The 26,070-nt window shown below is 35.3% G+C and overlaps 2 protein-coding genes across 2 annotated transcripts in view; one reads left to right on the top strand and one right to left on the bottom strand.

Moving 5' to 3' along the window:
- The window catches only part of LOC130446026 (uncharacterized), a 75,221-nt gene that overhangs the window by 15,546 nt on the left and 33,605 nt on the right, over positions 1 to 26,070 (bottom strand). The window lies entirely within an intron of this gene.
- Positions 1 to 26,070, top strand: part of LOC130446027 (uncharacterized) — a 60,286-nt gene that overhangs the window by 994 nt on the left and 33,222 nt on the right. The window contains exons 3-4 of the mRNA XM_056782008.1: positions 405 to 503; positions 10,980 to 11,110. The gene's annotated coding sequence lies outside the window, so the exon portion shown is untranslated. The remainder of the gene's footprint in view (positions 1 to 404; positions 504 to 10,979; positions 11,111 to 26,070) is intronic.

The following is a 26,070-nucleotide window of genomic DNA, read 5'->3' as shown; positions in this document are numbered from 1 at the left end:
AGTAGAGATATGTAGATAATAGTGATAAAATGATAAAATTCATTCTTTGATTAATTATAAGCTATTAAATACTTGAAAAAAAAAATATATTTGTTAAATAACGAGTAGTTAATCTTGTAAATACTTTGATCGTTATCAAATTAAAGTGATTGAACATGTCCGAAATGAGGTTAGAATATACCAGTGGAATACAAAATCTAATGCGTCGAACAATTATTGAATACTTACGTTTGGAATTTTCTAAATAAGTTTTGAGGAAAATTCATTTGCAATTTGATTTATAATAAGCAAAGAAAAAGGAATACTATAAAAAATCGATATTTACAGGTCATTTTACCATGTATATAAAATTGAAATTTTTAATTTATTCACGTGGTAATTAAATCAATCCTGCTTTGTTTTAGGATATAGGAACTGTTTTATTATTATCTATTACTTCTGTTATTTGTTCCGTACTTACTTCTATTTCGTGTCAGGGCAGTAATGATGAAAAAATAGGCCCGGTAAGTAGACATATTAAATTAGTTTTTTAAATATACAGCATATTATTATGAATATTACGATAAAACAAGATCTGTATGGTGTAAATTTTGAAATATATTAATTATATATTAAAAATTGTCAGTTATATACGAGGTAATTTAAAAAATATGAATTTTGTTTGAGAGTAAAGTACCCGGTGGTCAACTAAGAACGGCCGTTGGCATATTTCAGGTACGGATTATATTGTATTGTAAGGGAAACAAATTATCTACCTGAGAACCACGTGGAAATCTTTTTCAGAATTTTAATATTAATATTAGTATAATATTAAATTAAAAAAGCGTAATTTTTCAAAATTTATCCAATTAACTGGTAGTTCATATACGATAATCGACTTTTCAACAAATTCCGCGCATGTTTCATTCCAAAAGTTTTACAAATAAGATATGGGGGAGAGTGGGAACACTGTTATGAAAAAATGCTTGTTAGTCCGGTTCTGCTTAGCCGATTTTTACGAACTTTATGTTGTTAAAACAAATTTTGTCCACTAATACAAAATATATGAATTCCAATTCATTTTTCCAACTTAATGTATTACGAGGGTTGCTACTAAAGTTTCGAGATATGGCAACACTAATGTATTCTCTATTTCAAATGTTTCCCTATATTTGAGTAGAGTACGGGACACTTGGGACTGACGTTTCAAAGGTCGGGGGTCGGATTCATATCGCGTGACGTCACAGCAGTCGGTTGGCGGGAAAAATTCGTTTCGCGTTGTCGAAACAGGCCGTTCGACCTATACCGAGCGGCATGTTCGGGTCGGCACGACGTCCACATTGACTGTGCAGTATATACGTCCCGAATTGTTGCCGAACCGCGCAGTTGTGAGCATTCGAGCGTTGAGCGTGAATTGGTGCGATTCTAGCTGCAGCTGCTGCTATTATCATCTGCGTTGCAACTCGTCAGAGCCGATGCCGAATGAATGACTTTGCAAATTTTTCATTTTGCGCTCAATTTCTTGCTTCTCCACGCCAACTGAAACGGCGGTTTTTATTGTTATAGTTGGGATTAGATATGTCGGGTACATTTCTATAAGTTTCAAACTTAATATCGATCTGCGATCACGGACCAAACACTCAAGAATGAACCATACCATGAGGCAACGTTGAGTTTTGGTCAACAGAAGCCGTTCGGCACGTCCACACTGCAAAATTTGTGCTGATTCGGTTCGGCTTTCTTCGAACCGCACCGACCTAATTCGATTTGGAGTCGGCACGATTCGGTTCGGCTTTCGGCCGAACGACACGTCCACACTAATTCGGCTTTTCCATCCGGTCTGTGCCGAATCATAATGTGGACGCTCCTTAACTATAAAGTTTTGTCCATCTCAAAACTGGACTAGAAACCCTCGAATAGGTTCTTTCGATTCTATTCTGAAGAATTAATATATGTCGTGTGACAATTTTGTTTATTTCCTGATTGGTTACTGTTGTTTCCAGAGTTGTGGTATGGCGGGAAGTGTAGTTTTGATAATTAGTTGTGGATCTATATTTCTAATGTTCCGCTATGTGGAGGACGAGCAAATCTCATACACAAACGACAAACCCGAATCAACTTCTAATGAAAATACAAGCCGGAGAAAATCGATGCACGTTTAAACATTGACGAATTGCAAATAAAAAATAATGTTCTTGATTTTAGGTCTGTTCTGTTTCGAAATTAGTTTTTTTTAAATAAATAAATAAAAAAAGATAAAATTTGTCGTTCTGACTTTTTCCCCGCTAATATATAGATCGTGATGTCGGTTCTGTTTCGATTATTATAAAATTTGGTGGACGCGCTTGGTATTTCCTGTAAGGTCTGCGCATTTTTTTGTGACCTATTTACATTATGTCACCAGACGCCTGCTTTTACAGTGAATATTTCCAAAAAAGCATTTTTATTCTTTCGAAACCGAATAGATTTCCAAGAATCGAAGATTCTAGAATGTGATTAAAGTATATAAAACGAGTCTTTAGCAGCCGGATACCCAAAAATAATTGTGGTTATTTTTTAAACGCTATATATTTACAAATATTTAAAAAACAACCTTATCCCTTTCAAAATACTCTTCGAAACATTGTTTCAACTCATCTTTAGAGATGGCTGCAAGCTCCTGTCTCGTTCTTTTCTTGATGTCCTCAATGTTTTCAAATCGCCGTCCTTTCATGCCCCTTTTCATGCGTGGAAACAAGAAAAAGTCGCACGGAGCTAGGTCAGGCGAGTAAGGTGCGTGGGGCAGCGGAACCATGTTATTTTTAACCAAAAATTGGCTACCAGTGATGGCTGAGTGTGCAGGTGCGTTGTCATAGTTGAAGTACCAGTCCTGGCTAACACAGTCACCTGTTTGCTGAATTTTCATCGATTCGGGCAGTTGATGGACGTCCAGAGCGAGTTTTGTCATCAATCGCCATTTTTAAATCGAGAAAACCACTCATACACTCGAGTATCATCTTTGTAAGCAATTTTCAACATTAAAACAGTTTCAGTAGCGTTTTTACCGAATATTGACGAACAGAACGTGGCAGGCCAACGGCCCGCGCGGCACTGAACTGGCGACGGCAATGCTATTCCGGTTACTTTTGGGTACCTCCCCGTATTTAAATAAATTAGATGTTAAGTGTTAGTGAATAGTTCAATGTGCAAATAAATTAGTGAGATACACAGGGTGTATCAATTCAAAAGAACTAGAAATGTTTTAAAAGAGCTACAGAATCGTATCAAATATTATTTTCCAGTATTATTTGCTTCCCATCGATTTTTTCGACATAAAAACGGTTTTTCACGAGTCTAGACGTCTGATGACCGTTTCTGAAAGGTATCAAACGGACAGGCCACTTAGTAATTTACCACTTTAATATATGAACTTACTTCCTGGGGCGCGGTTTGTATCCCATAAAATTCTCATTGTTTTCAAAAAATCCGATGGCGCTTAAGTTAGGGCCTTAATTGATACAAATGATCTTTTTCGATGTAAATTGCTTGATAACATGTGAAGAACAAGTAGGGAACATAATGAGTGCAAAGGCGTGGATAGGGGATTGATATTCAATGCCATTGATATAATTGTTAATAAAGATAATTTAATTATAAATAAAATTTAATAAATCATTATCTACAAACATACTCGAGACTTGAATGTAAACAAACAGATCGATACTTTGTTTTTCGAAATTTTTCACGTATTTTTCTATTAATCGACGATTTACCTATGCCCCAATTGATCTGGCACAAAATATTTAATTTTATTTAATAAAACTTTTCTTATTTTCCATAATTAACGGCTAAGTAATTAACAATTCGTTAACTTTGACTTTGAAATATAAAATGGTCGCCATCTCGAAACAAAATGGCAGATTTGAATGAAATTTCAACTATAGCCAACTTCATAGTAAATTTTGTCGAATTATTTTGAAGAATTTCAGAGATATAGTCATTTCAAATAGTAAAACAACCGCCATTTTGAAACAAATAAGCTGGTCTCAATAAAATTTTAGATAGAATTTCATCAAAATATCTTGATTCGTTAATTTTTGGCCGTTACAACAAGGAATTTGTGAGTTGGTGGTTGTCTTTATGAAACAACGGCGGCCGTTTTTGCTTGATTTCTTCGCTCAAACGTCCCGCATAATACTCCCCGTTGATAGTTTTTCCTTTTCCAAGATAGTCCATGAAGATTATCCCACGCGTATCCCAAAAAACCAACGCCACGACCTTGCCTGCAGATGGAACAGCTGATTCTTCCTTTTCAGTCCATTGTTTCATCCATGGTTATGAAACGTCGGAAAAATACTTCATGATGCTGGTTTTACCGCTTTGTGGATTTTCTTCGACATTTCTGGAGGCATCACCTCATCCAGAGTAGAATCTAGTTCAGCTTTTGTGTTTTTTCGGCTAAGACCTTTCGAATAAAAGTATTTTATTACAAAACGATGACAAATTTTGTCCAATTCATTGAAAACTTTCACTATCAATGGCTGCCAACCTAAAACTAAACAACATGGCGTCTCAAATTCGAAGCATAGACTTTATAGGTTATCTACCGCCATCTCTAGGTGAAAGGCGATATCAATCTCTTATTTGAACTTGAAATGAAATGAAAAGCTTCTCAATTTGAATTTTTGACGACGAATTCTGGAATATTTAATTATATGTACCGGGTATTCCAAGAAAGAATGACTAAAATGACTAAAATATTGTTTTTTTTAAATATTTTTAGAGTTTTCTGATGAAATTCGACGATACCGTGAGGAACAAATCTCAAAAATTCATTCTTAACCTGATTTTTCAATCTATCGATATTGAAATAAACAAGAAAACGTTAAAATACTCGAAACTAATACGGAGAAAACGGTTTAATACATGAAAATTTATTAATTTTTATAATTATTGAAATTAACCTTTGGGTCTTTATCCTTAATTGACTTTAATTGCCTAAATTGGGTGTTTGCTATAACACTAGCACAATGCAGGCGTGTTACTAAGAAAATTCGTGAAATTTATTTTATATACAAGGCGATTAATGAATATGTAGTCACAGTAAACTAATTTCAAGAAAAAATATAAGTATAAATAAAAAATTTGAGCTCCACATCTCATTTAAACGGTTTATATTGTCACATTTACATAAGAAATTAAGAAAGCCGACAGAAAACACAAATAAAGACTTCGCAAATATCCCAATTTTGAAATTATCCTGCTTCTAGTCGACCAACATCAGGAGCAATGGCTGAAAAAAGTGTTGTAGCGACCGCGCCATGTACTCTCGCAAAATACAGGTACACATTTCCCCGAACAACTTCTTTTGACCCCTGACTGACCGATACTTGAACCAGCAAATTCCTTCTTTTAGGAATTCCAAGTTCGTCTCCAAAATCAGGCCACGACTTTTTAAAATACTCAAGCGCATGCCTTACGACTGACTTAAACGCTGAACGAGACATCACCAGACGACAATTGCGTGACTATCCGCCTAAGAAGTCAGCAGAATCTCCAAATTCCGAATAGCACCTCGTCAATAACCAATTAAAGTCGATGGAATTCCCTGCAGAGGACGACGCACCAACACAACCACAGTAGCAGCAAGAACTTCTTAAACGTCTTGGTACACGTTTTAGGAAAAACCATCACAATTACACTAACTCGGGACAGAGAAGCGAAAAGATCTCGAACGCCCAGATTTCAGAGTAGCTACGTTGCTCCTAGGAATTCGGCACGCGCGAACGAAAACTGTAATAATGTATATATATAGTAGATACGTTCTATTTATATCATTTCTTCAAACTTTTCACATGATTTACGTTCTCATTGCAACTAAATATTAAAAAAAAAATCTAATTCAACTAAATATTTAGTGATATTTCTTCTCATCACGTTGGTGTCTCTAAACATCTGTCTCTCTCATCGCCAAGTAATTTTTAGAATTGAATAATTCACGTTAAATTGCTTAAAGGCAATAGATACGTAAACAATGACATACGAATCGACCTTGTGTGTGTTGTTGGTGAAGATTTGAATGATTAAACTCATTATTTCATCGAGGATGACTAGGAGCGACTTCTGAATTTAAACTCGTACAAAGCGTTACTTCTCATCGAGTAATTTAAATCAATTTATTTCTGCTTACCATCTTTATTAACGATTAATTTAGTCCAGTAAATGATGGTACAACACAGATTTGTATGAGATTTTGGATTCAAGTTCGATTTCAATATCTACCCGTTGCGAGGGCTGCTTGCTTAAGGGTGAAAACTTTGTTTACAAAATTTTTAGATTGGGGCGTGTTATCAATGAAATTGGTTTTTATATCAGTTAAATGGTCGTCGGGTGACAATTTTTCCAGTTATTCACGAAAAATCTATTAGAAACGAGGTTAGATTAGGTTAGGTTACGTTAGTGAAAACTTTGTTTACAAAATTTTAAGATTGGAGCGTGTTATCAATGAAAATCGTCTTTATATCAGTTAAATGGTGGTCAGTTGACAATTTTTCCAGTTATTCACGAAAAATCTATTAGAAACGAGGTTAGATTAGGTTAGGTTAGGTTAGGTTACGTTAGTGAAAACTTTGTTTACAAAATTTTAAGATTGGAGCGTGTTATCAATGAAAATCGTCTTTATATCAGTTAAATGGTCCTCGGGTGACAATTTTTCCAGTTATTCACGAAAAATCTATTAGAAACGAGGTTAGGTTAGGTTAGATTAGGTTAGGTTACGTTAGTGAAAACTTTGTTTACAAAATTTTAAGATTGGAGCGTGTTATCAATGAAAATCGTCTTTATATCAGTTAAATGGTCCTCGGGTGACAATTTTTCAGTTATTCACGAAAAATCTATTAGAAACGAGGTTAGGTTAGGTTAGATTAGGTTAGGTTACGTTAGTGAAAACTTTGTTTACAAAATTTTTAGTTTGAAGCGTGTTATCAATGAAAATCGTCTTTATATCAGTTAAATGGTCGTCGGGTGACAATTTTTAATGTAATTTATGATTCATTGATCAGTTTCCGCCCTTAAGAGTCACCCCTGAGTGGAGGGTGAGGTTTTTTATACTTTTTGCCATCGAAAAAAATAACTTGCTTAGTTTTGTTGCCAGGAATATTTTTAATAAGTTGAAATAAGGGTTTTTTGAGGACAAAAATTGTTTTTTTCAGTTTTTCCTTGAAATGCATTAATTTTTAGTACGTAGAATTTTCCATTTCGGCGTTTCAAAATACCAATCAACTTTCAACAAGCGATAATTCTTTTTGTATTGGCTCTGTATATAAAATAAATACACAATTTTTTTCATTACCTTTCCAAGTTTTTTCCAAATATTCACGAAAAATCTATTGAAAACGAGGTTAGGTTAGTGAAAACTTTGTTTACAAAATTTTAAGATTGGAGCGTGTTATCAATGAAAATCGTTTTTATATCAGTTAAATGGTCCTCGGGTGACAATTTTTCAGTTTAACACGAAAAATCTATTAGAAAAGAGGTTAGGTTAGGTTAGATTAGGTTAGATTGGGTTACGTTAGTGAAAACTTTGTTTACAAAATTTTAAGATTGGAGCGTGTTATCAATGAAAATCGTCTTTATATCAGTTAAATGGTCCTCGGGTGACAATTTTTCAGTTTAACACGAAAAATCTATTAGAAAAGAGGTTAGGTTAGGTTAGATTAGGTTAGATTGGGTTAGATTAGTGAAAACTTTGATTACAAAATTTTAAGATTGGAGCGTGTTATCAATGAAAATCGTCTTTATATCAGTTAAAAGGACGTCGGGTGACAATTTTTAATGTAATTGATCAGTTTCCGCCCTTAAGAGACACCCCTGGGTGGAGAGTGAGTATTTTTAATGACAAAAAGTGTTTTTTTGTTTTCCCTGTGAAATGCATTGGTTTTTATTACGGAGAACTATTCAATTCGACATTTCAAAATACCAATCAACATTCAACAAGCGATAATTCTTTTTGTATTGGCTCTGTATATATAATAAATATAAAATTTTCTCTTAATTTCTTATTTCTTAGACCTTTTGATATGTTTATGTTTTTAAATATTCTTGATTTTAGGTCTCTACTGTTTCAAAATTAATTTTCTTAAATAATTTTTGAAAGATAGATGTTTCGTCTTTATCAAATTATTTTCAGACTAAAACCAAGATTCAGAAACATAAATACACACTTTTTTTATTAGCTTTCCAGGTTTTTTCCAGTTACTCGTGAAAAATCTATTCAAAAGGTGTTTTTTTGTCTGAAAACTAACAATTTATCTTATTTTAAATGAACCCATCGAGAAGGGGTGACATCCACCACCAGGGAAAAGTTGACTTTGAAATAGAGGTCAATAACCTTATTCCAAATTTTTATGAAAATCGTTGTTGTATGAAATAAAACGCGATTTTTGTAGATAAAAAACTTTTTTTTAATATTTTGTCTGGCGGTTCTAAATTATTATAATTGACATAAAACTGAGTAATAATTCGACGAAGACCAAAAGAACCTAGTCCGGCTCTGCGGTTTGTTTACATTTTACCTACTAAACAAATTCATTCCAGAAAGATCGTGTTCCACATAAAAATATTTTTTTTACACAATTTCTTCGGACACCACATTTTTTCTAACAAGAATTCATTCCGAACAGTCAAATTTTTTTACTTCACCCCCTGGTAGACATAATAAATGAAATTTCTGAGCAAATTTAGCCCCGTAACGTGTCTTGCGTCTCCCTATAGCTGTGAGATAAAATTTGGGGTTAATCAAAAATGAGTCATCGATTCGGGGACAGGTACAAGCAAGGGCATATGATTCGGGGTGGTATATTAGGTTGTCAATTTCATAAATGGGGTGAGAAGATAAGTTGCCAATATCAAAGACGCACAGAAAGAAATTATTTGCAAAGATGTCGCTTAAAGCAGGATAATCAAACAAAAAGAAATACTAGAATTTACTTGAATTTCTATAGTTAGATCTGTAGTTTCGACGAGTTGGTTAGGTATAACTTCTGTATTAGACGATAGTTTCGGTTTCTTCAAGCTCCACGATTATTTCGAAGTGTTTCTCTCCAAAAGCACTGCTTCAGGTCAAGGAAAATCACTCGGTGCTAGGTAGGGACTGTATGGTAATTCGAATTTGTTCCATTGAAAGGTCTTAAGAAGTCGTTGGGTCCACGTGCGCTGCCGGGGGTCCACGGAAAGCTCCACACTAGGAGTTTACTTGAATTTCTATAGTTAGATATGAAGTTTCGACGAGTTGGTTAGGTATAACTTCTGTATTAGACGATAGTTTCGGTTTCTTCAAGCTCCACGATTATTTCGAAGTGTTTCTCTCCAAAAGCACTGCTTCAGGTCAAGGAAAATCACTCGGTGCTAGGTAGGGACTGTATGGTAATTCGAATTTGTTCCATTTAAATGTCTTAAGAAGTCGTTGGGTCCACGTGCGCTGCCGGGGGTCCACTAGGAGTTTACTTGAATTTCTATAGTTATATCTGAAGTTTCGACGAGTTGGTTAGGTATAACTTCTGTATTAGACGATAGTTTCGGTTTCTTCAAGCTCCACGATTATTTCGAAGTGTTTCTCTCCAAAAGCACTGCTTCAGGTCAAGGAAAATCACTCGGTGCTAGGTAGGGACTGTATGGTAATTCGAATTTGTTCCATTGAAAGGTCTTAAGAAGTCGTTGGGTCCACGTGCGCTGCCGGGGGTCCACGGAAAGCTCCACACTAGGAGTTTACTTGAATTTCTATAGTTAGATATGAAGTTTCGACGAGTTGGTTAGGTATAACTTCTGTATTAGACGATAGTTTCGGTTTCTTCAAGCTCCACGATTATTTCGAAGTGTTTCTCTCCAAAAGCACTGCTTCAGTTCAAGGAAAATCACTCGGTGTTAGGTAGGGACTGTATGGCAATCGAATTTGTTCCATTTTAATGTCTTAAGAAGTCGTTGGGTCCACGTGCGCTGCCGGGGGTCCACGGAAAGCTCCACACTAGGAGTTTACTTGAATTTCTATAGTTAGATCTGAAGTTTCGACGAGTTGGTTAGGTATAACTTCTGTATTAGACGATAGTTTCGGTTTCTTCAAGCTCGATTATTTCGAAGTGTTTCTTTCCAAAAGCACTGCTTCAGTTCAAGGTGCTAGGTAGGAACTGTAAATGTTTCAAGAAGTCGTTGGGTTACAGAACGTTACAGAGAGTTTCATGCTGCACGAACTGTACGAGCAACAAACCGTTTTGGTTCCAAAAAACAATTGTCGTAATCTGTTGAAGGTTCGTTCGACTTTTGTGGGTCTAGTTGGATAATTTGTGTGTTTCCATTGTTGTGATTTCGGTTGTGTCATACAGAATTCATGTCTAATCAATTGTCTCAATGCAATCTTCTTCAGCAAGGTTGTAATGATCGAGAGACTCGAAAACTGCAGCTCTACGGAGAGTTTTGTGGTTGCCGGTTAACATTGTTGGAACCCAGCGAGTGCAGAGAAGACACTGAAGCGGAAACTGCATCGATAATTCGCTTTTGGTGAAGTTGCTGCTCATCTTGAACATCATTTGATGATGATGAAGGTGTCTTTATACACTCGACTCATTCTTCGATAAAATAGACTCGAAAATCGTGTTGTTAAAAATTCGGGAGATATTTCAAACTACTACAATTAAACTTGTTTTTATATTGATTTGTTTTCTATGCTAATTGTTCAAATAGACTTGTTTGGTGTGAAGTTCTTGGTTGTAATTTCAATGTATATTATTTGTAAACAAAAGTTTTTGTGATTAAATATGTTTTTAGCGGGGAAAACCTCGAGCCTCGTCGAAAATTTAATCATAAAAACTGCAGTTATTCCATAAAAGTTAAGAGTAGAAAATTTACTCTGTGGCATCTCTAATAACGTCCGGGATATTATTAAATAACGAATGATGGCAGAGCGAAATGGGGCCTGCGCTGGTATTAAACTAGAGGAGATCGGCAAAGTAAAATTTTCTTGTTTTCAGTCGTTGTTGTGGAACGGTTTCGAAGCGATTCCAGCGGCGTTTGTTGCTCTGGCACGCCCACATTTCGTAGTTTCGCCGGGACGTCAAAACAAAACAAAAAAAAAACAAATACGGGGGTGCAAAGAAAACAGGTGAATATTTTTATTAATAATAGCATGTTGTTTGAAATAGATATTTTCAAAAAGAACCGCGAATTTTATGTTGTTTTTATTATATGTATAACGGTTTTTAATTCAAATAAAAATATAAAAATAATTAGTTATACCAATTTTGAAATATACACTGATTCATTAAATTATTTTTATTTTATTTTATTATATATAAAATCTGCACGAAAATTGAAACGAAATATTGTTTTTTGTGATATATGAAATATACTATATATATACGAGGACTGGCTATTAAATAATGAGATTGGTTACAAAAAAAGGGTTTTATTATAAAATTTATTCTACATTCGAATGCTCCCCTTCAATATATTCCTTTCCCCTCGCCACACACCTTTCCATACGTTTTTTCCATTGATCGAAGCAGTGCTGGAAGTCTTCTTTGATGAGGGGCTTCAGGAGTCCAGCCGTTTTTTGCTTTACCGCTTTCATCGACTCAAATCGGGTCTTCGGAAACAAAAAAGTCGCACGGTGCCAAATCTGGTGTGTACGGCGAGTTTTTGAGCACTAGAGTGTGCCAAATTCTGCTTAACAGATAGTGCGTTGTCTTGGTGCAAAATCGGACCGTTTTTTACGAACTAGGTCTCGCAGTGTTGCCAAAACTGACAAATAGTATGTCTGGTTGTCAGTCTGATCTTCTGGAAATCATTCAGTCATCAAAATACCGTTAATGTTGAAAAAAAAAACGATCAATTTTGTCTTGAATTTTGATTTGCTCTCTCGATTTTCAATAAAGCGCTTATACCACTCAAAAATACGCGCACGAGATAGAGAATTGTCTCCATAGATCTCTTGCAACAATTTATAGCACTCAGTCGGAATTTTTTCTGTCTGTCGAAGTAAAATTTAGACCACACCTGCATCTGTAAAAATTTACAGAAATCGTTTATTATCTGGATAACGGTAAGGTCTAGGTATAGGGAAGGAAATGAATTTGCCTTATTTTTCACCACTGAATGCATTAGTATAGAAAAAACCGGGTGGTTCTATTTAAAACAATAAAGAAATTTGATAGTTGTGAAGTTGAACTTTGAACACTTTTTATACATACCCTGTATAAAATAAAAACATTTTAAAAATAGATTCAAATACCTCTGACCTTACTTAAAGCAATCGAATAGAAACCATTTTCATATCTTTAAGGGTATTCCCGTAAAAAAATAATTTATAAGGGTCTACAACCAGGTCAAATTTTTTACAAAAAAATTAATAATCCAAAAAGTATGCGTTTTCCGAAGAAAGTTTTTGGACGAAAGTATACTAAAATTCTACGTAGATTTCAAAAATGTATTAATATATAGGGTGTTCTATTTGAAATAACAAAGTTACAGTAGACTTCCGGTAGAACCTGAAATCTTTGAAAATATTTTAGTTTAAAAGATCGTATCTAAAAACCCAAACGTAGATATTTTCGTGATTTTACTATAAGTATTTTGCCATATACATATAGTTTTAACTCGTCGTAGGATATCCTGTACACAGTTTGTTTGTAATTACTTATTACCTGATATTTAAGGATAAGTTGGTAAAAGTGAGGTTATGTACGTAAATTTAGTTTGTGCTAGAATCCAAACCGTATAATGTTATTGTAGTATCGTTGTTTGGAATCTTTTAATAAAAAATTTGTTCCAAAATTGTTGCTTAACGTGTGTATTTACAAACTTATTTACATTTTTTTTTTCAAATCATATCGTGGAGTATTGTTTGAGGTTTGTTTTCCCAGTCACGCGAAAAAACGTAGACTTCACAAAATTCTAAACGCGTTTGGAATATTTATTTTTAATTCGTGCTATATTTGTATAGTATATCGTATACAAGTGAAAGGCAGTTATTATTATATTATTGTGTAGAGATGAGTTTGTTGAAAAAATAAGTTTTTTATCAATATTATTAGTGATTAATATCGAAAAGGTCGATCAAAATCAGTTGACATGTCGAGAAACGTCGATGTTGTACGAGACGCGATAAAAAAATTGGATGTATGTGCATTGACCTAGTTTTTCGTCTTCTTTTTCCATGAGTAGTGACAGAAGAAGCAAATATCCATCTCTCATCTTGACTGTCTGATTCAACAAACGTTTTCTTGTAAACTGAACAGCTAACTGAGCTATGCATTGTCCTCCTTTTTCGTCTTCTTTCAAAGTTGGTGATTTTCTTCTTGCTCTACTGTTTGCTGTTTCGTCAGCCACATTAACGACTGTTTGTGCAACGTTGTCTAATATGAACTTTACTATTTAAAACCAAAAAGTTTGGGATGGTCTAAAACCTTAAAAACAACTTCAATTTTTAAAAAAACGCTGGTAGTTCTTGTTCACGATATCTTGATGGAAACAATTGAATCAAAAGAGACCTAAAATGGAGACTATTTAGCAACAAAAGCATATAAAAGGAAGTAATTGAATAATTTGACACCAAGCACCGACACCGTAGACAATTTTGTAAGTTTCTTTTTCCCAAAAAGACATATCGCCAGTTAAGTTCTGGTTTATGTCAGTGAGTAGATTGCCTCCTATCTCCCCATAGTTTTTGTGAGCATCCGATTGGTTTTCTTCTTCTTCTCCATGGTTTATTATCTTGGTTTCATCTTTAGTTAAAAAAATCGTATCGTCCGAAAACCGAAACGTAGAAATTTTCATGATTTAACTATAAGTATTTTCTCCAAATACAGATAGTTTTAGCTCGTCGTGGGACACCCTGTATTACAAACAAAAAACCATCCAATTTTATCTTTCTTTTTCCGAATCTTCAGTTTTTACATTAGTTTGCCCTGGAACATAATCTGTTTCTTTCAAATAAGCTCCGAAAGCTAAAAGTTGTGATCGAAATTATAGAGCAGTAAAACCTTAAAAATCGAGTTTGAGCTATCAATGAAGAGTCTGACTTATGTTCAAAACCCATGAATAACCTTCCAAAAAGTAGAAAATAAAGAATTTTCTACCCAAGAAAGAGCAGTAAGACTTGTATATGAGCAAATACAGAGTCGGGGTTATCGTAAGAAACTTAGCGTACTTCAAATCAACAAAAAAGGGATGATAGGCTCAGTATCAAAGTTTACCTTTTATATAGATAGATATTCTTGTGAATTATTAATAATAATTGTTCATTCTTCAAATTCTCGAACCCCTTATACGTTTCTCTAATCTAAAAACAGATTATAGAGAATTTCACAATAAGTTCCGATTAATTTAAACCTGAGCAAACAATTAAAACTGATCCCTATGATATAATGCATCGAACGCTTTTCTATTATATTAAATTATAATATCAGACATTGAATTACTCTTATAATGACCTTTATCAGTCTCAAAACAGTCGATTCGAGGAATTAGTGATTTTGAATAATCCCCTAAATCTTAATTTATCTCAAAGTATCCAAGACTTATCGGCTACATACACGATTGGATAATTTCCATTTAAATTTTGATATAATGTCACTTAACTGCCAAATAAAATTAACCAGAATACTCTAGAAACAATATAATAACTATATTTACGAGGGTGGTTCAAATATAAGCCGGAATTTTTAAATAAACGCGCGAAAAATTTAGTGTCCTAAACGTGATTGCACTGGATCTTATATTGGTCCGTTACAAAGCGTAAAGAATAGGATTTACCAGTTTATGTTGCGCAACGCACCATTATTCGTCAAAGATAATTGACATTCGCGAAGACTCCTGAAGCTTGTGCAGAAATTCACACATTGGAACGCGGCTCCTGCAGTGGTGTGAAGGAAATGATGAAAACGCTCCAGTTAAAACGAAGGTTATACAGCTGTGTTTTGCGACATGTTTTTACCACTGAAGAACTAACTATGAACGCGTACTATTTTTTATTTGGTCCATTGAAAGAGGCACTTGGTGGACCGCGTTTCATTACGTGACAAGCTGAGAGAAATTTACGAAAAATTACAATAATAGAGGAGCCCCAGCGATGCAAACTGGAAATAGGTAATAACACAATTATTTTATTTCTATTTATCCATATCAACAGCCTTATAATATTCATGACTTTGTTATTTGTCTTCTAACCTCTTCCTCTATGTCATCATAGCCTGATATTTCCAATTCTAAATATCCAAATCATATTTCGTACCTGAATAATTTTCCTTTCAAATCGAATCGGCATCTTAGTAACTTTAATATGTCCAGTATGTCCATTGATGTATTTTTTGCTTTACCAGCTACAAGTTTAGAGAATTCGTTTGTATCACTCAGAACTACAAAGATGTTTGTTTGAATCTGAGTTGGGTTCTTGGAAGTAATAACAAACCGTCGTCACATGACGACACCTCTTACATTCTCTACAATTATTACAAAAAAATATGTGTAAAACCAGACTCACAAAGCTGAGATATCTTTAACAAAAAGTACAACTGAGATGAGGATGCTGAGAATGAAAGCAAGATACACTATGATTGAAAAACATAGAGAAATACAACAATAACACGAAATGAAAACAGTTTGTTGTTATATTACTTACGGAGAGAATGGCCAAGATAATAAACCGCGGAGAAGAAGAAGAAGACCAATCGGATGCTCACAAAAACTATGGGGAGATAGGAGGCAATCTACTCACTGACATAAACCAGAACTTAACTGGTGATATGTCTTTTTGGGAAAAAGAAACTTACAAAATTGTCTACGGTGTCGGTGCTTGGTGTCAAATTATTCAATTACTTCCTTTTATATGCTTTTGTTGCTAAATAGTCTCCATTTTAGGTCTCTTTTGATTGAATAGTTTCCATCAAAATATCGTGAAAAGGAACTACCAGCGTTTTTTGAAAAATTGAAGTTGAAGTTAAATGGAAATTATCCAATCGTGTATGTAGCCGATAAGTCTAAATAAATTAAGATTTAGGGGATTATTCAAAATCACTAATTCCTCGAATCGACTGTTTTGAGACTGATAAAGGTCATTATAAGAGTAATTCAATGTCTGATATTATAATTTAATATAATAGAAAAGCGTTCGATGCATTATATCATAGGGATCAGTTTTAATTGTTTGCTCAGGTTTAAATTAATCGGAACTTATTGTGAAATTCTCTATAATCTGTTTTTAGATTAGAGAAACGTATAAGGGGTTCGAGAATTTGAAGAATGAACAATTATTATTAATAATTCACAAGAATATCTATCTATATAAAAGGTAAACTTTGATACTGAGCCTATCATCCCTTTTTTGTTGATTTGAAGTACGCTAAGTTTCTTACGATAACCCCGACTCTGTATTTGCTCATATACAAGTCTTACTGCTCTTTCTTGGGTAGAAAATTCTTTATTTTCTACTTTTTGGAAGGTTATTCATGGGTTTTGAACATAAGTCAGACTCTTCATTGATAGCTCAAACTCGATTTTTAAGGTTTTACTGCTCTATAATTTCGATCACAACTTTTAGCTTTCGGAGCTTATTTGAAAGAAACAGATTATGTTCCAGGGCAAACTAATGTAAAAACTGAAGATTCGGAAAAAGAAAGATAAAATTGGATGGTTTTTTGTTTGTAATACAGGGTGTCCCACGACGAGCTAAAACTATCTGTATTTGGAGAAAATACTTATAGTTAAATCATGAAAATTTCTACGTTTCGGTTTTCGGACGATACGATTTTTTTAACTAAAGATGAAACCAAGATAATAAACCATGGAGAAGAAGAAGAAAACCAATCGGATGCTCACAAAAACTATGGGGAGATAGGAGGCAATCTACTCACTGACATAAACCAGAACTTAACTGGCGATATGTCTTTTTGGGAAAAAGAAACTTACAAAATTGTCTACGGTGTCGGTGCTTGGTGTCGAATTATTCAATTACTTCCTTTTATATGCTTTTGTTGCTAAATAGTCTCCATTTTAGGTCTCTTTTGATTCAATTGTTTCCATCAAGATATCGTGAACAAGAACTACCAGCGTTTTTTTAAAAATTGAAGTTGTTTTTAAGGTTTTAGACCATCCCAAACTTTTTGGTTTTAAATAGTAAAGTCCTTATTAGACAACGTTGCACAAACAGTCGTTAATGTGGCTGACGAAACAGCAAACAGTAGAGCAAGAAGAAAATCACCAACTTTGAAAGAAGACGAAAAAGGAGGACAATGCATAGCTCAGTTAGCTGTTCAGTTTACAAGAAAACGTTTGTTGAATCAGACAGTCAAGATGAGAGATGGATATTTGCTTCTTCTGTCACTACTCATGGAAAAAGAAGACGAAAAACTAGGTCAATGCACATACATCCAATTTTTTTATCGCGTCTCGTACAACATCGACGTTTCTCGACATGTCAACTGATTTTGATCGACCTTTTCGATATTAATCACTAATAATATTGATAAAAAACTTATTTTTTCAACAAACTCATCTCTACACAATAATATAATAATAACTGCCTTTCACTTGTATACGATATACTATACAAATATAGCACGAATTAAAAATAAATATTCCAAACGCGTTTAGAATTTTGTGAAGTCTACGTTTTTTCGCGTGACTGGGAAAACAAACCTAAAACAATACTCCACGATATGATTTGAAAAAAAAAATGTAAATAAGTTTGTAAATACACACGTTAAGCAACAATTTTGGAACAAATTTTTTATTAAAAGATTCCAAACAACGATACTACAATAACATTATACGGTTTGGATTCTAGCACAAACTAAATTTACGTACATAACCTCACTTTTACCAACTTATCCTTAAATATCAGGTAATAAGTAATTACAAACAAACTGTGTACAGGATGTCCTACGACGAGTTAAAACTATATGTATATGGCAAAATACTTATGACAAAATACTTATAGTAAAATCACGAAAATATCTACGTTTAGGTTTTTAGATACAATCTTTTAAACTAAAATATTTTCAAAGATTTCAGGTTCTACCGGAAGTCTACTGTAACTTTGTTATTTCAAATAGAACACCCTGTATATTAATACATTTTTGAAATCTATGTAGAATTTTAGTATACTTTCGTCTAAAAACTTTCTTCGGAAAACGCATACTTTTTGGATTATTAATTTTTTTGTAAAAAATTTGACCTGGTTGTAGACCCTTATAAATTATTTTTTTACGAGGATACCCTTAAAGATATGAAAATGGTTTCTATTCGATTGCTTTAAGTAAGGTCAGAGGTATTTGAATCTATTTTTAAAATGTTTTTATTTTATACAGGGTATGTATAAAAAGTGTTCAAAGTTCAACTTCACAACTATCAAATTTCTTTATTGTTTTAAATAGAACCACCCGGTTTTTTTCTATACTAATGCATTCAGTGGTAAAAAATAAGGCAAATTCATTTCCTTCCCTATACCTAGACCTTACCGTTATCCAGATAATAAATAATTTCTGTAAATTTTTACAGATGCAGGTGTGGTCTAAATTTTATTTTGACCGACAGGAGCAACGTATCAATCTCAAATTTCTCGTTAAATTAAAAAAAAAAACTGACTGAGTGGTATAAAGTGTTGCAAGAGATCTAAGGGGACAATTCTCTATCTCGGGCGCATATTTTTGAGTGGTATAAGCGCTTTATTGAAAACCGAGAGAGTATTTTGATGACTGAATGATTTCCAGAAGATCAGACTGTCAACCAGACATACTATTTGTCAGTTTTGGCAACACTGCGAGACCTAGTTCGTGAAAAACGGTCCGATTTTGCACCAAGACAACGCACTATCTGTTAAGCAGTATTTGGGACACTCCAGTGCTCGAAAACTTTCTTCGGAAAACGCATACTTTTTGAGTTATTAATTTTTTTAAAAAAAAATTTGACCGTTACAGACCTTTATAAATTATTTTTTTACGAGGATACCCTTAAAGATACGAAAATAGTTTCCATTCGATTGCTTTAAGCAAGGTCAGAGGTATTTGAATCTATGTTTAAAATGTTCTTATTTTATACAGGGTATGTATAAAAAGTGTTCAAAGTTCAACTTCATAAATATCAAATTTCTTTATTTTTTTAAATAGAACCACCCGTTTTTTTCTATTTTTATGCATTTAGGGCCTACCGTTATCCAGATATTCAATGCTTTTTATGATTTTTATTTATTATAACAACGATATAAAAATCTAAATATCTCCTAAACCATAAATTTTATCGAGTTAAACAAAGAGTAACTTTTTGTTAAAAAATCGATTGAAAAATCCATTTTTCCTACGTTTAGATTGAACAGGTTGTCCCTCTAAAAGTTACTACTATTTTGAATGACTTCAGTTGGTATTGTAGTTAGTTATTTTCTAAAACACACTTCATACATACATGTGTAATCATCCATCGAAATATACTTGAATGTAAATTAAAAGTTCACTGTCGAATTTTTCGCATCAAGTTTTTTTTTCTCAAAGACAACAACCCAACGTTCAGGTCGACTGGAAGTGAGAGCTTAGATCTTATCATCGATTTTTGCTTCCTTTTTCTTTAACGAAACTTCAAAACTTATCAACGAACATAAAAGTTAGACGGACAGAAAATAATTTCTCATTAAAAAAAAAAAGGAAAATCTTTTATTGGTGTGTTTCTAAAATATATAAAACTACCCCGTTTCGAATTACGTCAACAACGACCGATGAAGATTAGGATAACGCTAACGGAGACGTATATCAACAAAATACGATAAGCAGTACAAAAAACATCGGATATCTCCTATAAGGGTTTTACAGAATTTCCGGAAAGAGGAAGTAGTCGTTAATCGGTAATTGCATTTAGTAGAAGAACCGTCGAGTCGTTCAGAAATTTTTGTACTAATCATTCCATTGTCATAATTATTGTTTTATATCTTTTCCACGTTAAAAATTTTATCTATACGATTCTTTTTAATAAAAAAACCTCCCCTATAACAACATTTCAACATTCGAAATGCTCTAGTGGACAAATATACTTCAAAACTTCAGTAATTTGAACTTCAAGCTTCAGAAAACCAAACTGGCTATTACCTTGTAATAGATTCGCTAAATTAGGGGCAGACAAAATAATGTTTACTCCCCGTATAAAATCTAACAAACCGTCAGTCCACGTGGACTCATCATCTCCACTGTTTACCAATGAAAACATCGAATCGTAAACATAAATGCATTTCTATTGGCCGAAGCTGTCTGAAGGCGTATGTACACATTTTCTTCGAAATATTCGAGCTAGACAGCCTGCGATAAGCAGTGGCGTCGCTCGATAAGATTCATTTGATTCATAAATTTTCCATTTATCGAGTAATCGCGAAAGGGATTGCTGTGGATTATTCACGGAGCCGAAAAACTGACATTAATTGATAAAGCTACTCAAATTTTTATGGTTTATATAAGTTGGGGTACAAAAAGGGCTCAGTTCACGTCTGGTACCCAGTTTAAACCGAACTTCCTTACATTTTACTCGTCTGTCAAGTTAACGAGTTATAATAATGATTTTTTTCCAAGTTCCAAGTAAGACTACAATTGAGTGCATCTCTCTAAATGATCAAACACATCAAACAAAATTGTCAGCAAGGATTTTCCTAATTTGCAATTGATATTGGAAGAGCTATATCAGCTGTATATACACAATTTCTTCGAAATATTCCTGACAGGGACAGTCTGCGATAATTATTTATTTACCATTATGGTTTTTGCTTTAAAATTTCGTTGGACGAATGGATAGGGTACAAAAAGGGCCCAGTTCACGTCTGGTACCCAGTTTAAACCGAACTTCCTTACATTTTACTCGTCTGTCAAGTTAACGAGTTATAATAATGATTTTTTTCCAAGTTCCAAGTAAGACTACAATTGAGTGCATCTCTCTAAATGATCAAACACATCAAACAAAATTGTCAGCAAGGATTTTCCTAATTTGCAATTGATATTGGAAGAGCTATATCAGCTGTATATACACAATTTCTTCGAAATATTCCTGACAGGGACAGTCTGCGATAATTATTTATTTACCATTATGGTTTTTGCTTTAAAATTTCGTTGGACGAATGGATAGGGTACAAAAAGGGCCCAGTTCACGTCTGGTACCCAGTTTAAACCGAACTTCCTTACATTTTACTCGTCTGTCAAGTTAACGAGTTATAATAATGATTTTTTTCCAAGTTCCAAGTAAGACTACAATTGAGTGCATCTCTAAATGATCAAACACATCAAACAAAATTGTCGGCAAGGATTTTCATAATCTGCAATTGATATTGGAAGAGCTGTATCAGCTGCATATACACAATTTCTTCGAAATATTCCTGACAGGGACAGTCTGCGATAATTATTTATTTACCATTATGGTTTTTGCTTTAAAATTTCGTTGGACGAATGGATAGGGTACAAAAAGGGCCCAGTTCACGTCTGGTACCCAGTTTAAACCGAACTTCCTTACATTTTACTCGTCTGTCAAGTTAACGAGTTATAATAATGATTTTTTTCCAAGTTCCAAGTAAGACTACAATTGAGTGCATCTCTCTAAATGATCAAACACATCAAACAAAATTGTCAGCAAGGATTTTCCTAATTTGCAATTGATATTGGAAGAGCTATATCAGCTGCAGAAGAATAGAGAAAACATTGGAGTTGGATAAGGATTCAACCAGGTCCTGCGATAATCTGCAGGGGTCGAGACAGGCAAAGACACTCATAGGAAGCCAATCACCGGAGAAGATCTGGTGAATGTAACAACCCAAGCAAGAACAACCTAAAAATACCTCAACGGACATCTGAAAACGCTAAACTTAGCAGAAATATAGCATACAGAGTCTGCTCTACAGAGGAGGAAACTCCCCAGTGTATATTTAATCAAAATTCATCATCAGAATAGGAATTATTTAAATATTTAGCCTTATGTTAATTGCGATTACCAAATATTCGGCTTCCGTGTGCGGTTCTACTTTATCAAAAGGCAATTAAACGTTCGACCGAAATTCAGTTAGTGGAAAATAGCGAAACGAGAAAGTGCCAGAAGGCTTTTGTGGCTACTATGAATAATTTATATTTTGTAAATAAATTATTTATTCAAATAACGAAAATTCAACTTAGACAGTTTCTCAAAAATATTTCGTCAATAGTTATCTCTCTATACGAAACTTTGTAAGATAGCAAAAAATACTTTAATATTGTGGAGTTGTGACATCCTTTTCCTGCCCAATCTCCTTCTTCACTCTATCTTTCCCTCGATCAAAAGTTGAAGCTCGCTCCGTACCACATGCCCCAGGTATGCTGTTTTCCTACGTTTTATCGTGCCCAGCAGCTTACAGACTTGCAGTTCTCCAAAAGAATAACTCCCAATAAGTTCTGGGCGTCTGGAGACAGAGTTCATCAGCCACGACTGTCTATAGAGTAGGTTTTGGAACCACAGCGCTCTAACAATAAGTGGGATTATAATAAACAAACAGAAGACCGAGTTTTTGCTTCATTATACTCAATCAAATTGCTTCAATCCTTCTTTAGAATGTTTTCAAGATCGGTATTGATGGTATAGTACAAGGGAAATGATGTAGAATTGTTGAAAAAGGTATCCAATAATGAATCGTTTTGAAAGCATTCTTCTTATCAAGATTGGCGATAACCCCAGCAAAGTTTTCTTTCTGTCTCTGGATCTTCTTCAGCCATGAAACCTGTCGTTTGTCAGGACCACGTTTCCCATCGATTTTCCCTTCGATCAGAAGTTCCAAAAGTCTGTATTCGTCATTCCTATAAGTTCCTTGTCGGTGCCTATTCTTTGCGGCAAATGATTATGCACTTTTTTATATTGTAAAGTATTTATCGTCACAAAAATGGAGCAAAATTGAACTATTGAGTAACCATAACTATTAAATACACAGCTTGTATATAGATAAACGATTCAAATAATATCAGATAAACTAAAAATCGCAGAAGACGGTTTGGGAGAAGATCTTACACCCCAATTTACTTTGGTTTACGCAATACAATCCCCGAAACGACGCGCCAAAGTCAACACCGAATCATCCAAGACTAAATATTATAATTCATTTCCATTTCCTGAACCACCTACGTAAAATTTTTATTTCTCTAATTTTGCAGCTCTAAAATACAATCAATCTCCATTCGTGTATCACCAATCACTTAGCATTAGGTAGATGTGGAGTGATATATCTCAAATTGAAATACATATTTGCTAAGAAATATCGCAGAATTCCATGCGAATATCCGTCTAAATAACTAGAAGATTAAATTTCCTGATGTCGACGAATTCACGCTCATCTTGATGTATCTCAAGTCGATCAGAAAAAAGTTGAAATCGCAAGAAAAATAGAAGTAAATGGGTGGACGCTAACTAATACTACTAGGGCGGTTCATATCGAAAATATTTACAAAAATACTTCGCGCTGGAATCCTCCTTCTCGATAATAACGCGTGTTAGGTTAGTATGGAGCATTTATAAGCCTTGTGATCCTAGGAAGTTAACGTACAGCACTCCCCGTCTGTCCCAGACACCCTGGGTGTCTTCCCTTTGACTGGCGTCTCTTCCTCATTCTTTCTCCACTCTTTAGACGACACCTCGCGAATGAGTTTCTTCACTATCGACTAGGTTTTTGCTTCCAATAAACACCTACCTAAACCATTCAAAAACCTCCTCTAAAAATAACTCTACGCGAATTTTTGTCCAGGTCTTCTGAAGACTCGTCCTCTTCTATCGCTACCATGCAGGCAAACTCTGCTTAGATTTAACATCAGAACGGAGCCCAATCGTTCGTCGGTTCAATTAACTGGCAAATCGTCGAGGAGCTTCTCAGCGGGAGTTAATTTGAAACCAGCAGCTGTAGTTAGTTGCCTGGAGTCTTCTTCTATCTGTCCAGCTACTCTCCGAGTTTCTATGAGCTTTGCGGACTTGAACAACACCAGTAAGTACTCAGCAATGTGCTGACGATGTGGCAAATCGTCGAGGAGCTTCTCAGCGGGAGTTAATTTGAAACCAGCAGCTGTAGTTAGTTGCCTGGAGTCTTCTTCTATCTGTCCAGCTACTCTCCGAGTTTCTATGAGCTTTGCGGACTTGAACAACACCAGTAAGTACTCAGCAATGTGCTGACGATGTGGCAAATCGTCGAGTAGCTTCTCAGCGGGAGTTAATTTCAAACCAGCAGCTGTAGTTAGTTGCCTGGAGTCTTCTTCTAACTGTCTAGCTACTCTTCGCGTTTCTATGAGCTTTGGCGGACTTGAACAACACCAGTAAGTACCCAGCAATGTGCTGACGATGTGGCAAATCGTCGAGGAGCTTCTCAGCAGGAGTTAATTTCAAACCAGCAGCTGTAGTTAGTTGCCTGGAGTCTTCTTCTAACTGTCTAGCTACTCTTCGCGTTTCTATGAGCTTTGGCGGACTTGAACAACACCAGTAAGTACTCAGCAATGTGCTGACGATGTGGCAAATCGTCGAGTAGCTTCTCAGCGGGAGTTAATTTCAAACCAGCAGCTGTAGTTAGTTGCCTGGAGTCTTCTTCTAACTGTCTAGCTACTCTTCGCGTTTCTATGAGCTTTGGCGGACTTGAACAACACCAGTAAGTACCCAGCAATGTGCTGACGATGTGGCAAATCGTCGAGGAGCTTCTCAGCAGGAGTTAATTTGAATCAGCAGCTGTAGTTAGTTGCCTGGAGTCTTCTTCTATCTGTCCAGCTACTCTTCGAGTTTCTATGAGCTTTGGTGGACTTGAACAACACCAGTAAGTACCCAGCAATGTGCTGACGATGTGGCAAATCGTCGAGGAGCTTCTCAGCGGGAGTTAATTTGAAACCAGCAGCTGTAGTTAGTTGCCGGAGTCTTTTTCTAACTGTCTAGCTACTCTTCGCGTTTCTATGAGCTGTGGCGGACTTGAACAACACCAGTAAGTACCCAGCAATGTGCTGACGATGTGGCAAATCGTCGAGGAGCTTCTCAGCGGGAGTTAATTTGAATCAGCAGCTGTAGTTAGTTGCCTGGAGTCTTCTTCTATCTGTCCAGCTACTCTTCGAGTTTCTATGAGCTTTGGTGGACTTGAACAACACCAGTAAGTACCCAGCAATGTGCTGACGATGTGGCAAATCGTCGAGGAGCTTCTCAGCGGGAGTTAATTTGAATCAGCAGCTGTAGTTAGTTGCCTGGAGTCTTCTTCTATCTGTCCAGCTACTCTTCGAGTTTCTATGAGCTTTGGTGGACTTGAACAACACCAGTAAGTACCCAGCAATGTGCTGACGATGTGGCAAATCGTCGAGGAGCTTCTCAGCGGGAGTTAATTTGAAACCAGCAGCTGTAGTTAGTTGCCAGGAGTCTTCATCTAACTGTCTAGCTACTCTTCGCGTTTCTATGAGCTGTGGCGGACTTGAACAACACCAGTAAGTACCCAGCAATGTGCTGACGATGTGGCAAATCGTCGAGGAGCTTCTCAGCAGAAGTTAATTTGAATCAGCAGCTGTAGTTAGTTGCCTGGAGTCTTCTTCTATCTGTCCAGCTACTCTTCGAGTTTCTATGAGCTTTGGTGGACTTGAACAACACCAGTAAGTACCCAGCAATGTGCTGACGATGTGGCAAATTGTCGAGGAGCTTCTCAGCGGGAGTTAATTTGAATCAGCAGCTGTAGTTAGTTGCCTGGAGTCTTCTTCTATCTGTCCAGCTACTCTTCGAGTTTCTATGAGCTTTGGTGGACTTGAACAACACCAGTAAGTACCCAGCAATGTGCTGACGATGTGGCAAATCGTCGAGGAGCTTCTCAGCGGGAGTTAATTTGAAACCAGCAGCTGTAGTTAGTTGCCAGGAGTCTTCATCTAACTGTCTAGCTACTCTTCGCGTTTCTATGAGCTTTGGCGGACTTGAACAACACCAGTAAGTACCCAGCAATGTGCTGACGATGTGGCAAATCGTCGAGGAGCTTCTCAGCGGGAGTTAATTTCAAACCAGCAGCTGTAGTTAGTTGCCTGGAGTCTTCTTCTAACTGTCTAGCTACTCTTCGCGTTTCTATGAGCTTTGGTGGACTTGAACAACACCAGT

The sequence above is a fragment of the Diorhabda sublineata genome, chromosome 6, assembly GCF_026230105.1.
Source record: "Diorhabda sublineata isolate icDioSubl1.1 chromosome 6, icDioSubl1.1, whole genome shotgun sequence".
Lineage (NCBI taxonomy): Eukaryota > Metazoa > Arthropoda > Insecta > Coleoptera > Chrysomelidae > Diorhabda > Diorhabda sublineata.
The sequence above is the reverse complement of the archived record's forward strand: the minus strand, read 5'-3'. Positions and strand labels throughout refer to the sequence as shown.